Here is a 22,350-nt window from a genome sequence, read left to right on the forward strand (position 1 = left end):
TTTCCAGGGTAATGTTTTTCAATGAATAAAATAAAACACATACTACTACACAGGAAACCAATTATATTGAAATACAATTGTCAAAGTAGGAAAAACAAAGTTCATAGACCTCAAGTTAAGAACCTCTGATTTAGACGTTCAGATGATTTCTTAAGTTCCATTCCAGGCTGATTATTCTATAATTCTGTGACTAAGCTGTTCTGTTAAAAGTACAGTTTATTAGATGTTTTAGTCTTTATCAGGATGGCATTTTTGTTTTTAAATATTGATAAACATGTTTATTTCATGAATGGAAGACATGGAGAAGAGACACACAAGATGGGCAGGCACGGATTGGTCATGATCTGTGTCCTGGGGAAAGAACCCATGTCAACGTCACAGATACATTAGAGTCTGGGAGAAATGAAATATTTCATTAATATTTATATGTATTATAATCAATTCATATTTGCATACTTTTATTATTTTTGAAATTAATGTACACTATAAACCCCTCTCCCCCAGTTTTGGAAGTAGCTAAGGAATAATGACATAAAAATGATGATCCTAATCTCAATTTGCTCTTTCTGATCCCTTCCCTTCTATATCAGCATTTCCTTGCTTGCTCAATTACAGTTTTGACGCTTCTCCTCCAATTCAGAGAGCAACAGTATTTAGAACTGGAAAGGTCCTATGAAATGGCTAATTATATCACAGGTAAGACAAAACTTACTTGTTATGATCTAGCAGGAGGAGGCTCTGAGTACTTTTCTATTTTAATGATACATTCCTTTGAGTAGTACAGTAAATAATTATTGTGCATCTATAATATGCCAGAAAAATAGAACTCTGAGAGGACAACAATTTTTGCATTATTAAGATGGATGGTTCCTTTTTTAATCTGACTTTATAGAGGGTTGTTGGCAATCTCTTTAGCAAAGCTATCATTGCCTGTGGGTGTCACTGATAGGACAAAGACAGAAGCAATGAAGGAAAGAAGGGAGAGGAAAATGGAACCAGAAAAGAGGAAAGAGAAAAGAGGATTTGAGTTTATTAAGTATTGCTGAGTCCTCTCTTTGAGCAAAGCAAGGTGCTAGGCCTTGAGTAGGATAAATAGATAAATAAGACACAATGCTTGTTCTCGATGGGGTTTGTAGTACTGTAAAAAGATGTACCTACCTACCTACATTTTGACCATGTCTCATTTTCCCAAATAGAGTTTAAGCTCCTGGAGGAAAAGGAGACATTCATATACATATGCAATAAAAGAGAGTCAGTGTAAAAGTCAGAAAGATCTGGATTCAAGTTCTGATCCTGACTCCTCCCCGAGATCTCAAACTAGATATTTAATTTCACAGTGCCCCCAGGCAACTTTCTAAGGTCCTAAGTTGCTAACCTACATTTGCTCTAATTGGTAGAGGAACTATCCTCGAGGGCATTCCCTCCACCAACAAAAGCACAGATTTGGAGAAAAAAAAGGAGTGTGAAAATGCATAAATTATAAAGTGCCAAGAGAATCCCAAGTAGAGAAAGTGAGCTTTTGGCCAGGGAAATCAGTGAAGGAAAGTTGAAAGAAAGGACTGGTCTTCCGGCTCCCTCCCCCCCCCCCCCCCCCCCCCCCCCGGCACTTGATTAAAAGTATTTGTCAAATTGATGTAGAGTGGGCAGTAGGATTTCACTTAGTGAAGTCGTCACTGGTACATTCCTCTTTACTGATCGGAGGGAAATAGGTCGAATGCTAAAGGAGGATGTTCTTTCAACACGATACTACTCACTTTGTGGTAGTTAAGGAATTGGTACTTTTAACCACTAATCACACACAACTTTAGCATATATACTTAAAAAAAACACTTTCAAAGTACTTTCCAAACATTGCATCAGTCAACAAGTATTTACTGTGCATCTACTAATTATATCTTACATTTCGTATACCTTCTTACGGAAGCTCTTTTCAACTTTTCAAAAACTTTTTCTCATTTATTCTTATAACGATGGTAATACTCTCCTTTTGAAGGATGTAAATTGACAAGCAGTTTACCCATCGCTAAAGAGAAGGAGTGGGATTAAATTATCTCTAATATCTCTTCTATCTCCTAAATTCTATAATTCTGTGGCTCTTTTTAGTCGGGAACGGAGGGAAAAAAAAAAAACGCCAGACAGTTTCAGCCTTCGCGGAGCTGTCAAAGTAGCGTCACTTCTATTTACAGAAGGGGGAGCCTGAGAGAGCCAGGCAAGAGCTGCCTAGGCGGAAGCTGATTTGGAACTTGAAACTATTGCTTTACCGCGGACCCGTATCTCGTGTCACAAGGGCAAGCAAGCAGAAGAGACTGCTGAACCTTCGTTTTAGGGTGCTGGGAGTCACAAACGGTAGGGGCGTATGAACTGGACGCTTTTGGAGTCATGAGGACTTTTACGAGGCTAGCCATTTTTGCAGCTTCCTGGGCAGGTTGGGGGAGAGGGGAAAAGATGAGCAAAAGAGCCGAGCGGCAATAGTTTGAACAGAAGCACGGTCTGGTCGTCGGAGGGTCCGCCACCCCACCCTTGGCAAAGTGAGCTCTCCTGTGCTTGCACGTCAACTCATACATTTCTGCATGTGCAGCTAGTTTTTCTTGTAAGCTCCGGAAGAAACCGAACGAGAACATTTTGTATTTTGTCACTATCGCTAAAAATGAGGAAACGTTGACAATAGCTTAAGTGTAAAGGGGAAGACAGATCTTTTAACTGTTACTACTATATATTCACCCACGCTCCGTGAGCATCAACTCAGCTCTAGTGGTAATCCTGCTCAGCTGGGACCTGGCATCATAGATCACCCCTAGTGCTCGATTTTTAATGTTAGCTTCTCATTCGGTCCCGGTTTCCCCCGTCATCCCATTTTCTGGGGTAAACGAGCGGGGGAGGCTCTCTCTTCTCCCAGTCTCGACAACTTGCTCCGTGATGCCACGGGCAACCCGAATCGCTGCATTTCAGCAAACAGAGGGAAAAAACACAGCAGTAACGAAAAACCACAATCAAATGACACCGGAGCGCTACACGCTCGCGGAGAGGGTAGGGAAGGGCCAGGGCAGTCAGCAGTTTAGGAAGCCACGTGAGATCTGCCCACCGCTCCACCCGCTCTCCCTCCGAAGAAGGAAAAGGAGAGAGGGAGGGGAACTTCAATTCCCGGCTTGCAACTGGGCGGTTGCTCCCGAAGCACTACAAGTCCCAGCGTGCAGCGAGACGAGTCTGAGCCACCTCGTTCTCCTCCCGCGGTTCCCCCCTCCCCCCCCCTTCCCGGCTGGGTCTGTGTGCGCCTGCGCAAGAGAGGCCGGAGCAGTCTTACCCTAATGTAAGATGGTGGCCCGTCCGGCTGTGGAACCCACGGAAAGCCGAGAGTCCCCCTCTCAGCCATAAAGGTCGGACTTGGAGGAGCCATCCAGCCCGGTCCCGACGAGGCCTCCCCCGGCAGCCGCTCAGCAGTCGCTTGCGAGGACGCGCCAGCCCGTGGGCTCGGGAGGAGGAGAAAGCGAGGTGCGGAAGGCGGGTGGGTGTCTGCGGGGCTGGGCTTAGGGGGAGCCGGAGGCTGGCCGGCTACGAGAGCGCGGAGGCTTCGCGGGGATTGTGCAGGCCGCACCGCCCCCCCACCCCCCAACACATACCCCACCCCCTGCCTCTTCTTCACCCTCCTCCTCCTCGTCTTCCTCCTCCTCCTCCTTCTCTTCCTCCCTCTTCGGTTCAGCAGCCGCCACCAGGAAAAGGGAGCGAGGCGGCGGCAGTAGCGGCGGCAGCAGCAGCAGGAGCAGCAGCAAGAGGAGGAGGCTGGGGCAAGCTGGAGCCTCCTTAGAAAGCCTTTTCCATGGGGGAGCCTGTGTAGCTCCTCCCTCCCCCCTCTTTCTCCCCCGCTTTCTTTTTGGGACAGAAGACTAGGGGCTGATACTGCATGTTTCCCCAAACTCCCTATGCCTTTGGTCTCAGCCCTTCCCCAGAGCCCTCGCGCCCCCATCCCTGTAACTAACATCACCTTCACTCTCACTCCTATTGCTTGCTGAACGTTAATTCCACGGCCAGGGCTGCTACTTGTTATCTGCCCCACTGCCATCACTCCAGACGTGGACCCCTTAGCCCTTCTGACGCCCTGGAGCTGCTGCTTTCAGCCAACACACTGGTACACCTGCCCCGGGATAACTACTGCTGCTGCCCATTTACAACTTATCCTGGCCCATGCTACCCTTTAAGCACTTATTTTAATTTAGTCCCTTAACTATATTAAAGCTGCTGTTTATTCCCCTCCCCCACCTCTTTTCCCCATAACCCCGGCTGCTCTTATATCCCCCTATTTCTTTAGTCAGAGTCTTTAAATCTTTAGTTTCTGAAGGGATGATGCCCCGTGTTTGGCCATGCTTACTGGGACTTTTAGAGAGTAAAAGAACTGGGGATTTGAATGACAGTGTAAGCAAGAAATACCACTTTGGGAAATTTTAAGCAGATTGCTCAAATTTTAACTGTAGTAAAGCAGTCTTTTCATTTTACTTTCAACTATCCATGTGTGCATTAGCTGCTTTTACCAGTCTCTGACAAATCTTTTCCTTTTAGACTGCTATCCTGTGTAGGGTGCTTCTGATTTGCCTCTCCTTCAGCCACTTGGTATATCCTCAGATTATGTAAATTATTCATAATATTACCCTAAATGATACAAAGAAGGTAGCTCTGGCACACACATGCATTACAAAGCTAAATATAAATGATTTTTGGATTACTACTTTGGATTTTTCCATGCTTCTGATCCCTTCCATAATTGACAGCTGACTAGGTGACTGGATGTCTGGAAATATGGCTTAACTTGTCACTTATCTAGTTCATTTAGGATTTTGTTGGAAATTTTCTCTGTAGTTAAGATTAGATTTGGTTAGTAGTTGTATTTTGGGGGGAATTAATAGTGAGTCTTTCTGTTTTAACTTCCAATATGGCAGTTACCTGAACAGAATACTTTTTCTTGAAAAATCTGACAGAGATTTGTTTATTTTGTTTGTTTTTAACCTGACAGTGGGGCTAGGTTAAGAGAAAAGATAAAACTATCCATGCATGGTGCTGGTGACACTGTCAGTGAAACTGACTTAGTGAAAAGGACAGATAGATTGGAGGGAGTGTGGTTAGTTTCTGTAGAAGTGTTTTTAGAAAGACAAAAATGGAAAGTAAAAAATAATATAAGGAATTTGCATTTTAGATGAGTTTGCTGTAATCATACAGAATTAACAGAAAAGCAAATTAGTCTGTGATGTGATTTTTTTATATTTAAGCAGTATCCTTAGGAAATAGGTTGGAAGGTGTGATGTCCATCTGTTAGTATATCTTTTACTTTTCACAAACAAAAACCTAGTAAGTTTGGTTCACATCCAAATCTCTGTGTGATATTGGTGTGAATTTTATTTTAAAAGGTAGACCCTGATAACCCTGTATTCATCACAATATTCTGAGCTCTGGCATTTGTGGCAAAAAGTGAAGTCAAAAGTTAGACTAGCTAATCTTTTCCTTAACCTCTTTTTTCTTTTCAGCCTCTCAGGCTCCTAATTTGTCTCCACCCTCTATCATTAAATTACTGATGAAAGTTAATGGAGAAACTATTATATCCTGCATTTTCCTTGAAATAATGATTAGTTTTGAGATAGGGTTGTGATAATAAAATTGATCATCAGTATTGAAAGTCAAGCATCAGGGTTATACCTGATAGTGTAATGGAAAGCTTTCCAGTTCATAAACAAACCTTATACTCCGAGAGGTTTAAAAATGTCAGTAAAGCTTGACCGAAATGCAAGTAGTTTCTTCTAGGAGAATATTACTTTTGCATGGCAAAAGGTACGCAGTAATTTGGCCATTTTCTTTCTTTTTACTTTGGAGGGGAGAAGGCAAGGCAGTTGGGGTTAAGTGACTTGCTCAAGGTCACGAAGCCAGTAAGTGTCAAGTGTCTGAGATGAACTTGGGTCCTTCTGACTCCAGGGCTCTATTCACTCTGCCACCTAGCTGCCCCCGCCATTTTCTTCTTAAAGGCTTTTCTCTTTGATTCTCCATTAAATATATTCTTTAAGAATTCAATGATAAATTATCTTCCCTTCACTTTGTTTTTCTTGCCTATAAATATACACATTCTTAGCTTTAGCATTCTACATTTAATGTGAGTTTCTTTTGGATAGCTAAGGACTGTAATATCTCATTTTGTTTGGGAATAGTAATTGGATTTCTAAAACATTGTCATATAGTTTATTTTCAGGCATTACAGCTTCATATTTGTCATGGTTTTCTTTGAACACTTGGGGCATGTCCTGTCAGTGCAGGAATTCTTACTAGTTCTGTCCTTGAGATAAATAGATTATTTCAAAAGAAAGTTGTGTGATAAACATAAATAATTTGAAGTAGGGCTGTTAAAAAATTTAGGTTTCCATACTGCCTCCAACTAAAACTTCTAGCTTTGGAGGTTGAGACAAATACAGTTTCATAGTGGAACTTAAAGGAAAATGATATTGCTTCCTTATATCCTTCAATTTCTGAACGACATAAACCAAATTAGAGTGTTTGTACTGGTGGTAACATGCAAGCATTTTTGCATAAAAGAAATAAGTTATTGCTTAATAGTGAACTACCTGAAGGGAAAATTTTGATACAAAAATAATCTTACAAATCCTTATTGGTAGTGGATAGCTTCTTAGTACTGATACAGGTAATAAAGTTTAAAGGCCTTCCCCCGCCCTCCCCCCCTTGACAGTTTTAAAAGAATGAGAAGCATCATTGTGTAATGGATAGAGCATCAAGTAATGGAAAAGAGTCCTGAACTCAGTCCGGAGGCACTCACTGGGTTTATAACCTTTTGACACTAGTTATATGATCACTTAAATTTCTCAAGCCCAGCTTCTTCATCTTTAATCTGGTGCTGATACCTCCTGTAGTGCCTGCCCTCCCCCTCCCCCCCCAGAGTTGTGGTGAGGCTCAAATGAGAAAATATAAATAAAGTGGTTTCCAAACATGTTTTTTCGAATGCAGTTTTATGTGGCTATGTTTGTTGCACTGATTTAAAGTTCCTGAAACTCATTTTCCTAATTTTAAAAAAGAGACCATTAGGTTAAGGTTGTTTTTTTTTTTTCACACGCCAAAAACTTGACTTCTGACTCTGAATAAGATTCAATTAGCTTTTATCAGTAAATAATGCCTTTTTGACTTTTTGGGAGGAAAGTGACAGGATCCAACTTCGGTGATTAAAGATCAATGAATTGGATTACATGGATATTTCTTTTCATTAAACATCATAACTAAAATGCACTATGTAATTTTCCCAAAGGATTTCATCTTCTAGAATAAGATTCAAGTACTTTTTACCATACAGGAAGAACATGTACTGGAAAAAGCTTAGTTAACATTCTAAAATTGTAAAAATTATGAGAGCCCAGTAATGTTTGGAAAAATTTGTGTGCAAATCCCCATTTTGATTTTTTTAAGGCTTAGTAATGCGTTTGATTCTTCATCTTCACATAAAAAATTATGATGGTGGAGCTTTATCTTCTGTTTAATTTTTCTTTTCTTTTAATTTGTAAAAAATGCAAAAAAATTGTAAAAGCCGCAAATATGTTACTTTTAAGCATGTTGGTTTATGTAGAAATTTCATTGGCTTCTAAAAAAAGCTTTGTTCAAAACTTTAAGGCCTTTAATTTTGTTACATGTGCACTTTTTGATGGTTTCTTACAAAATGATGAAATGATGTTAATTTTTGCAATTGTAGAAGATTGAAACAGATCGTGACAGACAGTCCTTTTTCACAGTGTTTTGGAGGGAGCAGGGAGAAGAGGTTCAAAATGGAAATCATAAAAGAAATGTGGTTTAAACACTGTAGTACTGCTTGTAGGAACTTTTCCTATGGGAGAATCATCTGTCACTGGTGAATCTTTTTGCAATTCGAAAAAGAAAAGCCCTGTTAGTTGACTTGGTAAGAAAACTTGACTTTGGGGCAAGGGGATTATATATCTTTTGAGCATCAGTTTAGAACTATTTGTGTGGGCAGCTTACTTTTGAAGGTTACTTTATGGTCATTAGGTTGCTATTTTTCCTTTTTTAGAAAGAAAATTTGATACCTTATGGAATTCATATTTTAAGTGCGTTAGATGACTTGTGGTGATGGTGTTTTATATCTTCTGTATCTCATATTGATGAGAGCGAGGCCTTGCTTTTTTACACATATAGTAATAATTTGGAAGCAAATCTTTTCTTTAGCAATGATAGCTCTTCTTAAGCTTCCTGAGGGCAAGGATAGGTTATTTTTGTCTTTGCGGGCTCATTGTATAGCATTGCGCCTGGCATATAGTTGGGCACTTAATAAATGCTTGTTGATCTTGAGTATTTAGAAAAAGGTGGACTGAGAAGGAAAACAGAATAGTTAAACTTTTCTTATTGACTCTTGTATTCAATTTTGAAATGAAAAAAAGTTATTTTCTATTAAGAAAAAGCAAAAAGTAATGAGATTAAAATTATATATGTATATATATAATATATATATGTATATATAATATATATATATGTGTGTATATATATATGTGTGTGTGTATATATATATATGTGTGTGTGTGTGTGTGTGTGTATATATATATATATCTTACCTGAATCAGAAGATAGAAGTATGTTGGGCTGCTGCTTTTGGCAGAGTAGAAAGTAATTTTTTGAAGAAAGTAGTCATCAAGTTTTGTAAAACAACTATTAACTGAAACATCAAAAGGGTGGAGTATTTCCTTAGCTGCAACAAGTAGACACTTTGCCTTTGTGCCAAATATCTGAACTTTCTTAAGAGTTTTTTTTTTTTTTTTAGTTCTTGGAATAAAAAGAAATGCCAGTTTGGGGTATTTGCAGTACTGAGCCTTCACTCTTTGTACTGTTGAGTGACCTTAGTGGCATCATTACGTGGATTCCTGGCCACTATCTGATTTATCAGTTCCACTTTTTCCTTTCTCCTTTACTTTCTACCAGTTGAGTTTTGATTTCTTACAAGTTTGATTCTAACAATAATTAAGGAGCCTGTAATAAATGAAAATGATGAGATGTTCAGTCAGTAAGCAAGCTTTTATTAAGTGCTTTCTGACTTTCAGGTATTGTGCTAAGCTGTTTCAGGTACTGTGCTGGGAATCAAAGAAAGGCCAAAGATGGTCTTTGCCCTTGGGAAGCTCACAATCTACTGAGGGAGACAGCAAGCAACAACTATGTACAAACAAGCCATATATAGGATACTCAGGAGAGGTATTAGAATTAAGAGGGATTGGGGAAGGCACCCTCTACAAGGTGAGATTTTAGCTGGAACTTGAAGGAAGCCAGGGACACCAGGAGGCAAAGATGAGGAGGGCGAATTCCAGGCATGGGAGGCAGCCCGAGAAAATTCGTGGAGCTGAGAGATAGTCACATTAATGGAACATCAAGGAGGCATGTCACCAGGTCTCAGAGTATCTGATGTAGTGGGGTCTATGAGGCATAAAAAGATTGGAAAGGTAGTTGTGGGAGGCTGGGTTATGAAGGGTTTTGAACACCAAACAGAAGATTTTTGTATTTGATCCTGGAAGTGATAGAGAGCACTAGAGTTTGAGTTTGGGAGTGGTAAAGCAGCAAGATATGGTGGAAAGAAATCTGGATTTAGTCTGGGGTCTTAGGTTCAAATTCCTGCTCTGTGACTTACTACCTGTATGGCCTTGGGCAAATCATTTAGCCTCTTAAGGCTTCAATTTCTTCCTTTGAAAATTAGAGGGTTTCACAACCTGATCTGTTAGGTCCCTTCAAAAGCTATAATCCTATGAAACTACTTTTGGTAGTGACACTTTTTCTGCCACCTGCATTTTGATTTTTCTGCGTCTTTAACACAATGCCTTTTGCTAATTTTTAGCTGAGGCTAAAATTGGGCTACCACACCACCATGTACTCTGAAAAAAAATTCCAGGAAACTTATACACAAGGGCTAAGGTATTCATTCAGAATGAATGTATTGCAAACTATTTTTGATTTTCATCCTTGATTGTGAAGTAAAGAGACTTTTTCTGAGACTTGTGACATTGAACTTTCATCATGGGTAACTAACAGATGGAAAGGGAATGTTAAGGAATCTAGTGAGAGTCTTCTAGTCAGTTGGGTGGATCCTTTGTGGAGGATTTACTGGGTGATATAGATAAGAATAGCACAGAATAAGAGGGCAAGGGGTAGTTTCTCATTTACTTTGGGAGGGAGTTACTTGTATTGATGGGATCAGAGATCCATTGAAGTAATATTAACAATCAGAGTCAGTACTTTATTGAGCACCGATTGTGTTTTGTAAGATGCTGAGGGGGTTGCAGAAGTTTTATATAAAACAGCCTATGATCCAGTTGAGAAGACTTTTTAATACATAAAACAGGAAAATACAAGTGACTCTTTACTCTGCATTTTTAGCCCACAGAGTGTAGTAGAGGCTCAGAAAGCAGGAGAATAGTGTGGTCTATGGCTTCCTGGTGAGTGTGGAACTTGAAGAATGGAGAGGATTTAGATATTAAAGCCATCCCAAGCCTGGGGAGTTCTAGCATGAGCAAATGCCTATAAGCATGGTGTGAGTAGATGGATAGTAAGAGACTTGTTGACTAGAATGGAAAATTGGTTTGGAGGAGTTGTGGAAAACTTTGTGAAGCAAAATTAGGCTAGATCATAGAGAGTTATCACATCCAATTAAATTCCTCATTAAGTCCCCTCTATGTGGAAGGCACTGTTTTGGGTGTGGGGAGTACAAAGGCAAATATGAAATAGCCCATTCCTGCCATCAGAGTATTGGCATTCTGCTTGGTGTTGGTGTGGTATAAGATGCATGATTACGATGCAGGTATAAATATAAAGTTATTTAAGAGTGAAAGGATGCTAAATTGAGAATCAGGAAGGTTTCATCAAGGAGGTAGTACTTGAGGTGAGCCTTGGAAGAAGATAAGAAATTTTAGGCTTGGAGATGAGGAGAGACAGCATATGTTCTCCTTGAGAGATGAAACCTTATTTGAATTCATGAAGGTAGGAGATGGAATTTCAAGTTTTCTGGAAGGGTTAGTAGTCCAATTGGGGTGGAATTTGAGTTCTTGAAAGGAAATAATATGAAATGTTAGATTGGTACCAGATGACAAAGGGCCTTAAGAGCCAGGCTGAGCAATTTATTATAAGGACCACGGAAAACTATTGAAAGTTTTTGAGCAAGAGAATATGATCAGACCTATGACAAGATTATTTCAGCTACTCTTTGAAGGATGGACTAGTGAAGGAAGATATGGGAAACAAGAAAATCAGTTTTGGGCTGGTGCAAGTCTAGGTGAAGGCTGATGAAGGCCCAAGCTAGGGCAATGGCTGTTTGAGTGAAGAAAGGGTAGATAGACGTTGTAGAGGTGGAACTCATAGTACTTGATGGCTTGCTCTTCAGGGAAAGAGTAGTAGCAGCAGCAGCATCTGACATTCACATAGCACTTTAAGGTTTGAAACAATATCACATTTGAACCTCCCACTAAGCCTGTGATGTAGGTGCCAACATTGTCCCAGTTTTCCAGATGAGGAAACTTTGGTGGAGAGAAGTGACTTGCCCAGGGTTATACAGCTAGCAAGGGTTGGATGTGGAATCTCAACCTAGATCTTCCTGATCCCAAGTCCAGCACTCTATCTCCCCTATTCTGTATAGCTTGAGAAGATAAAAGGGAAGAATCAAGAGTGACTGAAGTTATGAATCTTGTTGACTAGACAGATGGTTGCAGAAGTAGAGAGGAGTTTGGAGATGGGCAAAGTTCAAGGGGAGAAGATAATAAGTTTGAAAGGTTAAAGGGGTAGCCATATGGAAATATCCGGCATTGCTCTTGGTGATAGAATACTGGATTTAAGATGGAAGATTAGGTTGAGAATTTTGGGAGTTAATTGCATGGAGATAGTTAACAGGAACAGAGGAGGGAACGCTCTAGGGATAGGGTTTAGAGTGACTGGGAGAAGGCTGAGGATGGAGACTTAGAGAACACCCAGATTTAACTAAATGTGAAGGGCTTAGACATACTTAAGGAGATTGAGAAGGAATTATCAGACAGGTAGGAAAACCAGGAGAAAGCAGTGTCATGAAAGCCAGGGAGGAGAGGATATCTAGGAAGACATGTCTAATTCAAAAACTATAGAGGTTTGGGAGATATGCACTGAGAAAAGGCCATTGGATATAGCAGCTAAGATCCTTTAACACCTACAGCTAGGTGGTATAATGGCAAATCACTCCAGTATCTTTGCCAGGAAAACCCCAAATGAAGTCATAGAGTCAGACAAGACCACCTGCCTACCTCTTTCTTAATTCTATAGCCCTACTGAAACCACTCTCAAAAGGTTATAAAGAAGTAGAGGGAGAGAGAGTAGATAACACTAAGATGTTGACAGTGAAAAGGAGAGTTATTAGGATGTTAGTTTAAGTTCATGGCAGATTCAAGTGAATGTTTTTTTCTTTTAAAGAATGAGAGACATTTGGACATGAATTGTAGAATTAAGTAAAGCCAGTATTTGGGGAGACATTCAATATGAGATTGTGCAGCTAGCTAAGTGATGCAGTAGATAGAGTACTAGGCCTGGAATCAGGAAGACCTGAGTTGGAGTCCAGCCTTGGACACTTACTTAGCTGTGTGACCCTGGGCAAGTCATTTAACCTGTTTGCCTCAGTTCCTCATCTGTAAAATGAGAGAAGGAAATGGCAAACCATTACATTATCTCTTCCAAGAAAATCCCAAATAGGGTCGTGAAGAATCAGACATGACTAAAAAAAGACTGAACAATAACAAGTCAACTTGAGAGAAAAGAGATAAGTGAGCAGGCAAATTCTGGGAGGAGAAAGTAGGAGTTGCCATTCGATATGATAATATAAAATATTTGATATGACAATAGTGAGCCATCACAAGTTATTGAGCAGGAGGAGTGCCATGATGACATTAATAAAAAGGTTAATCTGGTGACCTATGTGAGGGATTCCCTTATTTGGTGAAGTTCTCTAAATTCGTTCTCTCTCTCTCTCTTTGGTGAATGACATTGTGTTAATTGCATCAAGTTTGGGAACATTGCAGGACCTACTAAATAAGTAAGATTAATCCATGGTAATTCAGAGTTGGGCCTAATTAACCACACAGGAGAAACAAGTAGATGAAGAATTCCTGTTGTCTAGATTATGATATGCTGTTGAGTAGGTAACCAGTAGAAGATGTCTATTGGGGGGTACAAATGCACAATGAGTTGGGCTCAGGATCAAAAAGGAAAGCAGGCAAGATTGTCTTTGGGAAATCGCAGGCTCTGAAAGAGAGGTCCATCTTTTTAACAACAATGGTTTCCCATCAATGTTGAATCTAGGCTTTGAATCTTGGCATCTCAGTCTTCAAAGCACTGAACAAGATCACTCAAAGGTCGGTGGAGAGGTGCATGGTGGATAGGCACAATCTTCAACATTTGTTTTGGAGTCTTTATTTCTGATTTCTTCAGTGTAGGGAACTCCCATCTTGTAAACTCTTTCCACTAAAGCAGCCTGGCAACTTTGATATGTGCCAGAAGCAGTCTTTAGCCCGGTTCTTCCTGATAGGCAGTGTGGTACAATGGATACGTTACATCACACCATCCCTTGGGAACTTGCTCTGGAAAAATGGAAAAGCAAAAGTTCTCAACATGTCTGGGGACCCTTAGGGTTCCCCAAGATCCTTCCAGGGGGTCCTCAAGGTCAAAACTATTTTCATAAATAGCATTAAGGTACTATTAATTCTCATAAATTAAATATAGATATAACCCACGTAAAAAAAGAAAGTTCTTTAGGGGATCCTCAGTAATTTTTATCGTAAAAGGGATCCTGAGACCAAAAGTATTTAGAACTGCTGGAGTAAAATATGCCATCAGAGAAAATTTTTTGTAGAAAAAGAATGCTGGTTGGTCTCATAAGGACTTCAAGGGGTAACTGATTGTTCGTGTGCTGCATTGGTATCCATACAGTGTCAAGATCTGAATAAAGGTCTCTAGTATGTTAAGTGAACCCCCTTTGGTCAACTTAAGGGAAGACATGGCAAGAGTTGTCCAAGATGGGCAGGCATGGATGGGCTGCAATCAGTGTGGTTGGAGAGAATGCCCATACTGATGGAATCTCATATCCCCGTGTATGGGATGGACTACAGGCATGAGGACAAGCTAAGAAACTATTGCCATGGTACAGATGTGATATACTCAGCACTGGACTAGGGCAAGGACAATAATGGTGACCATGAAGGGATGAATTTGAGACGCTTGGAAGAAATCCTGAGAGGTGACTCTGAGGCTGCTGTGGAATGAAAAACTTGGGTTTGAATGTTGCCACGTTTATTAGCTCTGTACATCACTTAGCTTCTCAGACTCTTGTTTCCTTCTATAAAATAGGCATGTAGTACTGTAATATAGTATTATCTGTATTGTAGGTCTGTAGTACCTCATAATGGTGGTGGTGAGGATCAAGTGAAATGTAAGTAAGGCATACTTTCAAAATACCGTGGAAAGGTTAGTACTGTTATAGAATTTACTGATTGGTTGGATCTAAGGAGTGAAAGAGAAGACAGAAGTCAAGCCTACGGGACTGGAGAAGTGGAAGAGATTCATTTTTGCTAGCAAGTTGTTAGAAAGGAAATGATACATGATTGCTCAATTTACAATCACAAAAAATTCCAGTAGAAAAGATTAATAAGTATTATAAAAATTTTAATTTTATTCTTTTGGGGATAGATGTGTGGAAATTTGAAAAGGAAAGAAGCAGGATAAAATCATGGTTTACTTACTGCTTTACGTATGTGTTAGTTCAAAAGGAGTTAATATTGGGAGACAGTATATTTGAACAGCTTATAGCTAGCTGCATATTATGATATTTCTTAATATTTATATTTAAAATTGGCCCAATTTGTATCTAAAATTGGAGAGAAAATTCCTGGTGAAGTGTAAGACTCAATCTTACTAGCTCCACCTCATTGCTTGAGGGCGTAAGGTTAGGTGAGCAGGAAGAAGGTTGCCAGGGACATGGTGAAATGATAGTTTATTCTTCAATGTAGTTATGCTTTCCACAGGTGCGTGCTTTTTTCTTTTTTAAAAATCTTAAGCACTAACCCATATTAGTTTTGGTTGGATTTTTTGAGCTCTATTTTCTTTGAAGTCAGAAAAGCCTTTGCTTTTGTTTCTTTTGTTGACCCTTCATTAAATCAACTTTCTGCATTTATTGTGTAGTTTCAATATATTTGCTCTATTACATTAGTAAATTTATAAACTGTTTAATTTTGTACTTCTATTGACTCTGCTATCTTAAAGCTGAAGAAAAATATTAATGTCGCTAAGTTATTACTTTGTTGAAAGTTATATAGTACAACTCTTTCTTTTTAATATTATGTACGTGAAATTAAGCATGATTTATATTTTTCTTCTAAACATTTAGAACATAAATCTTATGTTTGGAGGAATTCAGAAGAAGGAAAGTAGATGTGGGTGTGGTTTTTAAAAGCTTTATGTTAAATTCATCTTAGTTTTTCCCTAGCAGTTCTTATTTTCTTTTTTTGAAAGTGCTATGAACAGTGTTAGGTAAATAATAACGATTAAAGATATTGTGCAATATAACATTTCATGGAAAACATTTTCTCTTACTCTTGGAGTGTTTGCTATGACCTTCTTGAACCTTTTACCATGACATATCTTTATTTTTTTGCTTATTTATCCAATTTAGATAGGCATTCCAGAGTTTTTTGCAGTGGAAAAAAGCCATCTCATTCTTCTTGCAGAATTGTTTTTCAAAGTGTTTTCAACATTCTAGCTTTGGTTAAAAAGACTGGACTCACATTTTGTGTGTGTGATAATTATTGAGGCAGGAGGGCTATTCCTAAAATAAGCTTAGGATTTCATGATGTTTCATACTGCTTCTTGCACCATTCCTTATAGAGAAAGATCTCATCAGTTCTTCATTATTGTTGTTAGAGGTGAGAAAAAATGAATAGTCTTTAAGTATAGGAGGGCCTCTATGTTTGAGGATTTTATCATGCTTTGGAATAAGTTGTGCTTCTTGTGCCAAGCCAAGCTTTTCCCCCAGGCTTGACTTTTTTTTATTGTTTTGCAAGCAGCTCTGTACCTCACTGAGGCACAGTTGGAAGTGGGGAATGATGGAATAATGTCTTTCCTCCCCTCCCCCAGTTCTGTGTATTTCAGGATTTTTTATGATGAGCTAATTAAAAATAAAGAGGTAAGCCACACACATTCAGAGATTCAAAGATTCGCATGTGTTAATCAGCTTCTTTAAATTGGAAAATCATTTCCTCCCCTCATTCCACTCCTTCCTTTCCCTCCATTGGAACCAATTTCTTTTATATCATGGTCTGAATTACTCAAATCAGACTTATGGATCTTGAGAGCTGGAAGGGACAATGGAGGTTGTTTAGATCAATCGTCTTATTCTGTGTATGAGGAAATTGAGCTCCTTATTAGAGGTTAGGTGACCCGACCAATGGTATATGGTTGTGTCAGAGTTAGAATTTGGAATCTGGGCCTTTGGACTCCATCATATCAAAACCTAGAAGAAATTTGCAGTGTAAGAAGAAGGAAGGAGTAATTTTTGGAGTAGGAGGGCAGGCCTTAGGTGAATTAGAGGTCTGGCAGAAGACAGTGTGACATTATTGTGGGGAGAGGGGTTCCAAAGGGGGTAGGATTGTGCCAAAGAAAAGCTTTGCATGCTTTGCAATTTTCTGAGAGCCCCTGATGGCAGCTTGCTGTGTCACTGAAAATCTTTCTTTCTGATTTTTGGCATATGTGCCTTAATGAGCATTCAGTGGAAAGGACTAATTTAAAAGACTTTATGTGATTAAACATAAAATTTTCAATGGCTGAATTTTCATCTCAAGCCTTGTGAATTCTGGCTATATTTGTTATTACTCCTACCAAGAACATACATTTAAAGTGACCAAAGAACATCTTAAGATGTTTTGGCTTAGGAAATTGGGAAGTTTGGGAAGGCTGCCAACAGTTTCCTCTAAAGAAGTTATTTCCCCATTACATCCTCTCAGTTTAACCTATTTCCTCTCCGGTTAATACGGAGATATCTAAATCTGTAGTTAAAGCTGTTGGACCTAGTATGGTGAAGTGGAAAGAGTGTTGGATACAGAGTTAAAAGACCTGAGTTTAAATGAATGGTCCTGCCATTCGGTCTAAGTCACTCACATCTCCGGCCCTTTTGAGGCTTGGACTAGTTGACTCTGTCATCCTACGATCCTTGACAAGGCCATCTAACCTCTCACCTGATCTTCTCGTCTATGAAATAGGGATAATTAACAGTTGCATCACATACCTTACAGGTTGTTGTGAGAAAAGAACTTTGCAAGCCTTAAACTCAGTGTAGGTACGAGTTATGATGCACCTCTCACTTTTCTCCCTCCTCCTATGTTATTGATGAAGATGTCTCTATGAGGGGTTTTCCAGACTCTGATCTTCCACAACTCGTAGGACTGTGTAATACTTGGTCAACTTTCTTGTTCAGTTATATAGAGTAAAAATTATATATTAATATGGAGTGCAACTCATTAGTTTGTTTATTGGCAAACTTTTCAAGGGAAGTTTTGTTGTTCAGTTGTTTCTGCCTCTTTGTGACCACATTTAGGGTTTTCTTGGTAAAGATATTGAGAGTGGTTTGGGGAAAGCAGGAACTTGCTTAAGCTCTCTCCCAGGTCCCTCCAAACACCTATAAAAAGTGGCTCTGAACAAATTCTAGAGCTGCAGAACCTACAAAATAGCAGAGTGAAGCAGGGCTCCAGCCCAGGAAAGCCTGAATGGTCAGGGGGAAGGGTCTATTGCATGGAGCTGGGAGTGGAGTGGAGCATAGCCCAGCTTGGGCCGTGCCAGGACCAACCAGACCAGGAGCCGGGCAGAACCGGCCCTAGCGCCCTGAATCATTGAGCTGTGGCAGTTACCAGGTTTCTCAACCCACAAACGCCAAAGACAACAGAGAAGGTTAGTGGGTAGAACTGCTAGAACAGAGTGAAAGGAGTGCATGGTCAGCCGCAGGGGCATGGAAGTGGTGCAGCTCTGGGACAGCTTCCAGCTGCAGTTGTTTTCGGCCCCAGGCCCACCCTGTGGGAGGAATTAAGCAGTGGATCAGAGGGGGAGTGCAGAGCCTGCTTGGATCTGAGTCGAGGTCCTGGTTGGTGGTTCTTAGGGTAGGAGGAGCTTGGTGTGGCAGAGCTTGCTGTGTAGAAGTAGCTCTGCAAACAGCAGCACAAGGCCCCTAAAGCTTGGAACAAAGTACTCTCTACAAGCAGTCATACCTTTACAAAAAGCTCAAGAGTCAAGTAGTTGACTGGGAACAGGCAGCGAAAATGGACCCAGATTCAGACTCAGACTTTGGAATTTTTTTTTTGGTGACAAAGAAGAGCAAAACATACAGTCAGAAGAAGTCAACAAAGTCAAAGAGCCTACATCAAAAGCCTCCAAGAAAACTATGAATTGGTCTCAAGCCATGGAAGAGCTCAAAAAGGATTTGGAAAAGCAAGTAAGAAAAGTAGAGGAAAAATTGGGAAGAGAAATGAGAATGATGCAAGAAAATCATGAAAAACAAGTCAATGACTTGCTAAAGGAGACCCAAAATAATACTGAAGAAAATAACACCTTAAAAAATAGACTAACTCAAATGGCAAAAGAGCTCCAAAAAGTCAATGAAGAGAAGAATGCCTTCAAAGGCAGAATTAGCCAAATGGAAAAGGAGGTCCAAAAGACCACTGAAGAAAATACTACCTTAAAAATTAGATGGGAGCAAGTGGAAGCTAGTGACTTTATGAGAAATCAAGATATTATAAAACAGAACCAAAGGAATGAAAAAGTGGAAGACAATGTGAAATATCTCATTGGAAAAACCCCTGACCTGGAAAATAGATCCAGGAGAGATAATTTAAAAATTATTGGGCTACCTGAAAGCCACGATCAAAAAAAAGAGCCTAGACACCATCTTTCAAGAAATTATCAAGGAGAACTGCCCTGATATTCTAGAGCCAGAGGGTAAAATAGAAATTGAAAGAATCTACCTATTACCTCTTGAAAAAGATCCCAAAAAGAAAACTCCTAGGAATATTGTCGCCAAATTCCAGAGTTCCCATGTCAAGGAGAAAATACTGCAAGCAGCCAGAAAAAAACAATTTGAGTATTGGGGGAAACATAATCAGGATAATACAAGATCTAGCAGCTTCCACATTAAGGGATCAAAGAGTTTGGAATATGATATTCCAGAGGTCAATGGAGCTAAGATTAAAACCAAGAATCACCTACCCAGCAAAACTGAGTATCATGCTCCAAGGCAAAATACGGATTTTCAATAAAATAGAGGACTTTCAAGCTTTCTCAGTGAAAAGACCAGAGCTGAATAGAAAATTTGACTTTCAAACACAAGAATCAAGAGAAGCATGAAAAAGTAAACAAGAAAGAAAAGTCATAAGGTGGGGGAGTTGAACTGTTTTGTTTCCATTCCTACGTGGAAAGATGATGTGTGTAATTCATGAGACCTTTCTCAGTATTAGGGGAGTTGAAGAGAATATACATATATATAGACAGAGGGCACAGGATGAGTTAAATATGAAGGAATTATATCTAAAAAAATGAAATAAATTTAAGGGGTGAGAGAGGAATATATTGAGAGAAGGAGAAAGGGAGAGATAGAATGGGGTAAATTATCTCACATAAAAGTGGCAAGAAGAAGCAGTTCATTGGAAGGGAAGAGGGGGCAGGTGAGGGGGAATGATTGAATCTTGCTCTCATCGGATTTGACTTGAGGAGGGAATAACACACACTCAATTGGGTATCTTACCCCACATGAAAGTAGGGGGAAGGGGATAAAAAGGGGGGACAGTAGGAGGGAGGGCAGATAGGGGGAAGAAGTAATCAAAAACAAACACTTTTGAAAAGGGACAGGGTCAAGGGAGAAAACTGAATAAAGGGGGACAGAATAGGAGGGAGGGAAATATAGTTAGTCTTTCACAGCATGACTATTTATGGGAGTGTTTTGCGTAAAGATATATGTGTGACCTATGTTGAATTGCTTGCCTTCTTAGGGAGAGTGGTTGGGGAAGGAAGAGGGGAGAGAATTTGGAACTCAAAGTTTTAAAAGCAGATGCTCAAAAAAAAGATTGTTTTTGCATGCAACTGGGAAATAAGATATACAGGCAATGGGGCATCGAAATCTATCTTGACCTACAAGAAAGTAAGGGGAAAAGGGATGGGGGTTAGAGGAAGTGGGGTGACAGAAGGGAGGGCCGACTGGGGAATGGGGCAATCAGAATATATGCCACCTTGGAGTGGGGGGGAGGGTAGAAATGGGGAGAAAATTTGTAACTCAAAATCTTGTGGAAATAAGTGCTGAAAACTAAAAAATATCAAATAAAAAAAAAGAGGAGAGTGGTTTCCTTCTCCAGCTCATTTTATAGATGAAAAAACTGAGGCAAACAGAGTTGAGTGACTTAACTGGGATCACGTAGCTTATAAGTGTCTGAGGTCAGATTTGATGAATTCAGGTCTTCCTGACTCCAGGCCTGGCACCCTACCTGGCCTTCAATAGAGGTTGCCAAATGCATATCTCTTCGTTTTCTGGGGAGTGGAGAGACATTTTAAAGGATTGATTGAATTTGACAGAGGGGAGAAGAAGGCAGGTAGCTAAATATACTGACTACTCTAGGAGTTTCCCAGCTACTTTATTTCAGTGAGGAGTAAGGTATAGCTGAATCAGTTGGCTTTGGAGGTGGTTGGCTATGGGGGCTGAGGGAATGTAAAGAATCAAGCAAAGATGAGACCTGGGTGACAGAAAGCATGGCGGTCTTCAACAGATTGATGTTCCTAACAGAGGTTAGGAAGAGGGGAGAATTTGAGAAAAAGGAAATGAATTTTGTATTGGCTATGTTAAGATTGAGATGAATATGGAACATCTAATTTAGAATATCCAATAGGTAGTTGGTTATTTAGTCTTGTAACTCAAGAGAGAGACTGTATAGATTTGAGTCATCTGCCTAGGGGATGAGCGAGATCTGATGAGATCACCATAAGAATAAAGCAGAGACTCCCAAACTTATTTGGCCTGCCACCCCCTTTAAAAAAAATTACTTCTGGAAATCTACTTTCTTTAACCCTTTAACTGTTTTTTTTTTCTTGAAATTTGTGTCATTTCAAAAAAATATAAAATATATTTTTAAAAAACGATGCATCTTAAATTTAATAATTTATTTTAAATTTTTGGGATTTTTCCTACGTTGAAATTTTGATAACACGTTACTGCATCATATAACCATATAGAATCATATTGTAAACAAGTCATTACACACACATATTCCTGCTGATGCATGCTGGATTTCCCAACAACGCACTACATATTCACCTGCCAATACCTGCTTAAGACCCATCGGTGGACTTGACCACTGATTGGTCATAACTTGTATTTTGTGTGTTTATTTGGAAAATAATGTAATCACTGCAACTTTAACTCTGTTACACAACAGATGAAACATGTACAAATGGTTTTTCAAAATTTTCTTCTTTCCTTATGCTTCCACTGCCCCCTTATTTTTAATCTATGCCCAACAATTGCACCCAAGGCTACTACTGCTCCCCCCCTCCCCATTGTACCAGTGCCCCTCAGGGGATGGTATTGTCCACTTTGGCAACATATGGTGGAGAAAAGGGAAAAAAAAGGATGCAAAACCCTTGTGTTTACCCTACACATAGAGGAACAGGATAAAGATAGTGATTCAGTAAGGAAGAGACTTGAGAAGTATTGGGAAACTGGTAAGAGTCTTTACGTTGAGCAGCCATATAAGAAATCTGGTAAGTTGGGAGGATTCAGGAGGCGAGGAGATGGTCAATAATGTCAGATGCCACAAAGATGCCAAGGAGGTTAAGGATTGGGAAGAGGTCATCTGATCTGGCAATCAAAAAATCATTGGTACCTTTGGGGAGAATAGTTTCAGCTGTGATGGTCAGAAACCAGACTGCAAGGGGAAAGGAATTGGAGGCAAACATGTGGACAAATTTTTCTAAGAGTTTAACTGTAAAGGGTAGGTTACACACTTGTATGCATTATACTTACACAATATCTTTATACTTATACGTATGCGTATATGTGTGTGCATGTACATATGTGTGTATACATACCCATATGTGTATATAATTATATGTGTATATATACATTATATAAAATTATACTTATGTGTATAAATTCTGTATGTCTTAAACAGAACTCATCATATATACATATATATGTGTATGTATGTATATGTATGTGTGTCTATATATAAAAATTATACTTGTATATATAATTTGGTATGTTTTAAACAGAACTCAGTATCTCCCCTTAAACAACCTCTT

General features: G+C 39.5%; 1 protein-coding gene across 2 annotated transcripts in view; it reads left to right on the top strand.

The window, feature by feature from the left end:
- Positions 1 to 3,270: 3,270 nt before the first annotated feature.
- Positions 3,271 to 22,350, top strand: part of CNOT4 (CCR4-NOT transcription complex subunit 4) — a 186,213-nt gene continuing 167,133 nt past the window's right edge. The window contains exon 1 of one of the 2 annotated variants that reach the window (XM_036759202.1): positions 3,271 to 3,489. The gene's annotated coding sequence lies outside the window, so the exon portion shown is untranslated. The remainder of the gene's footprint in view (positions 3,490 to 22,350) is intronic. The other variant, XM_036759201.1, reaches the window with a different exon arrangement.

Source organism: Trichosurus vulpecula, chromosome 5 (assembly GCF_011100635.1).
Source record: "Trichosurus vulpecula isolate mTriVul1 chromosome 5, mTriVul1.pri, whole genome shotgun sequence".
Taxonomy (NCBI): Eukaryota; Metazoa; Chordata; class Mammalia; order Diprotodontia; family Phalangeridae; genus Trichosurus; species Trichosurus vulpecula.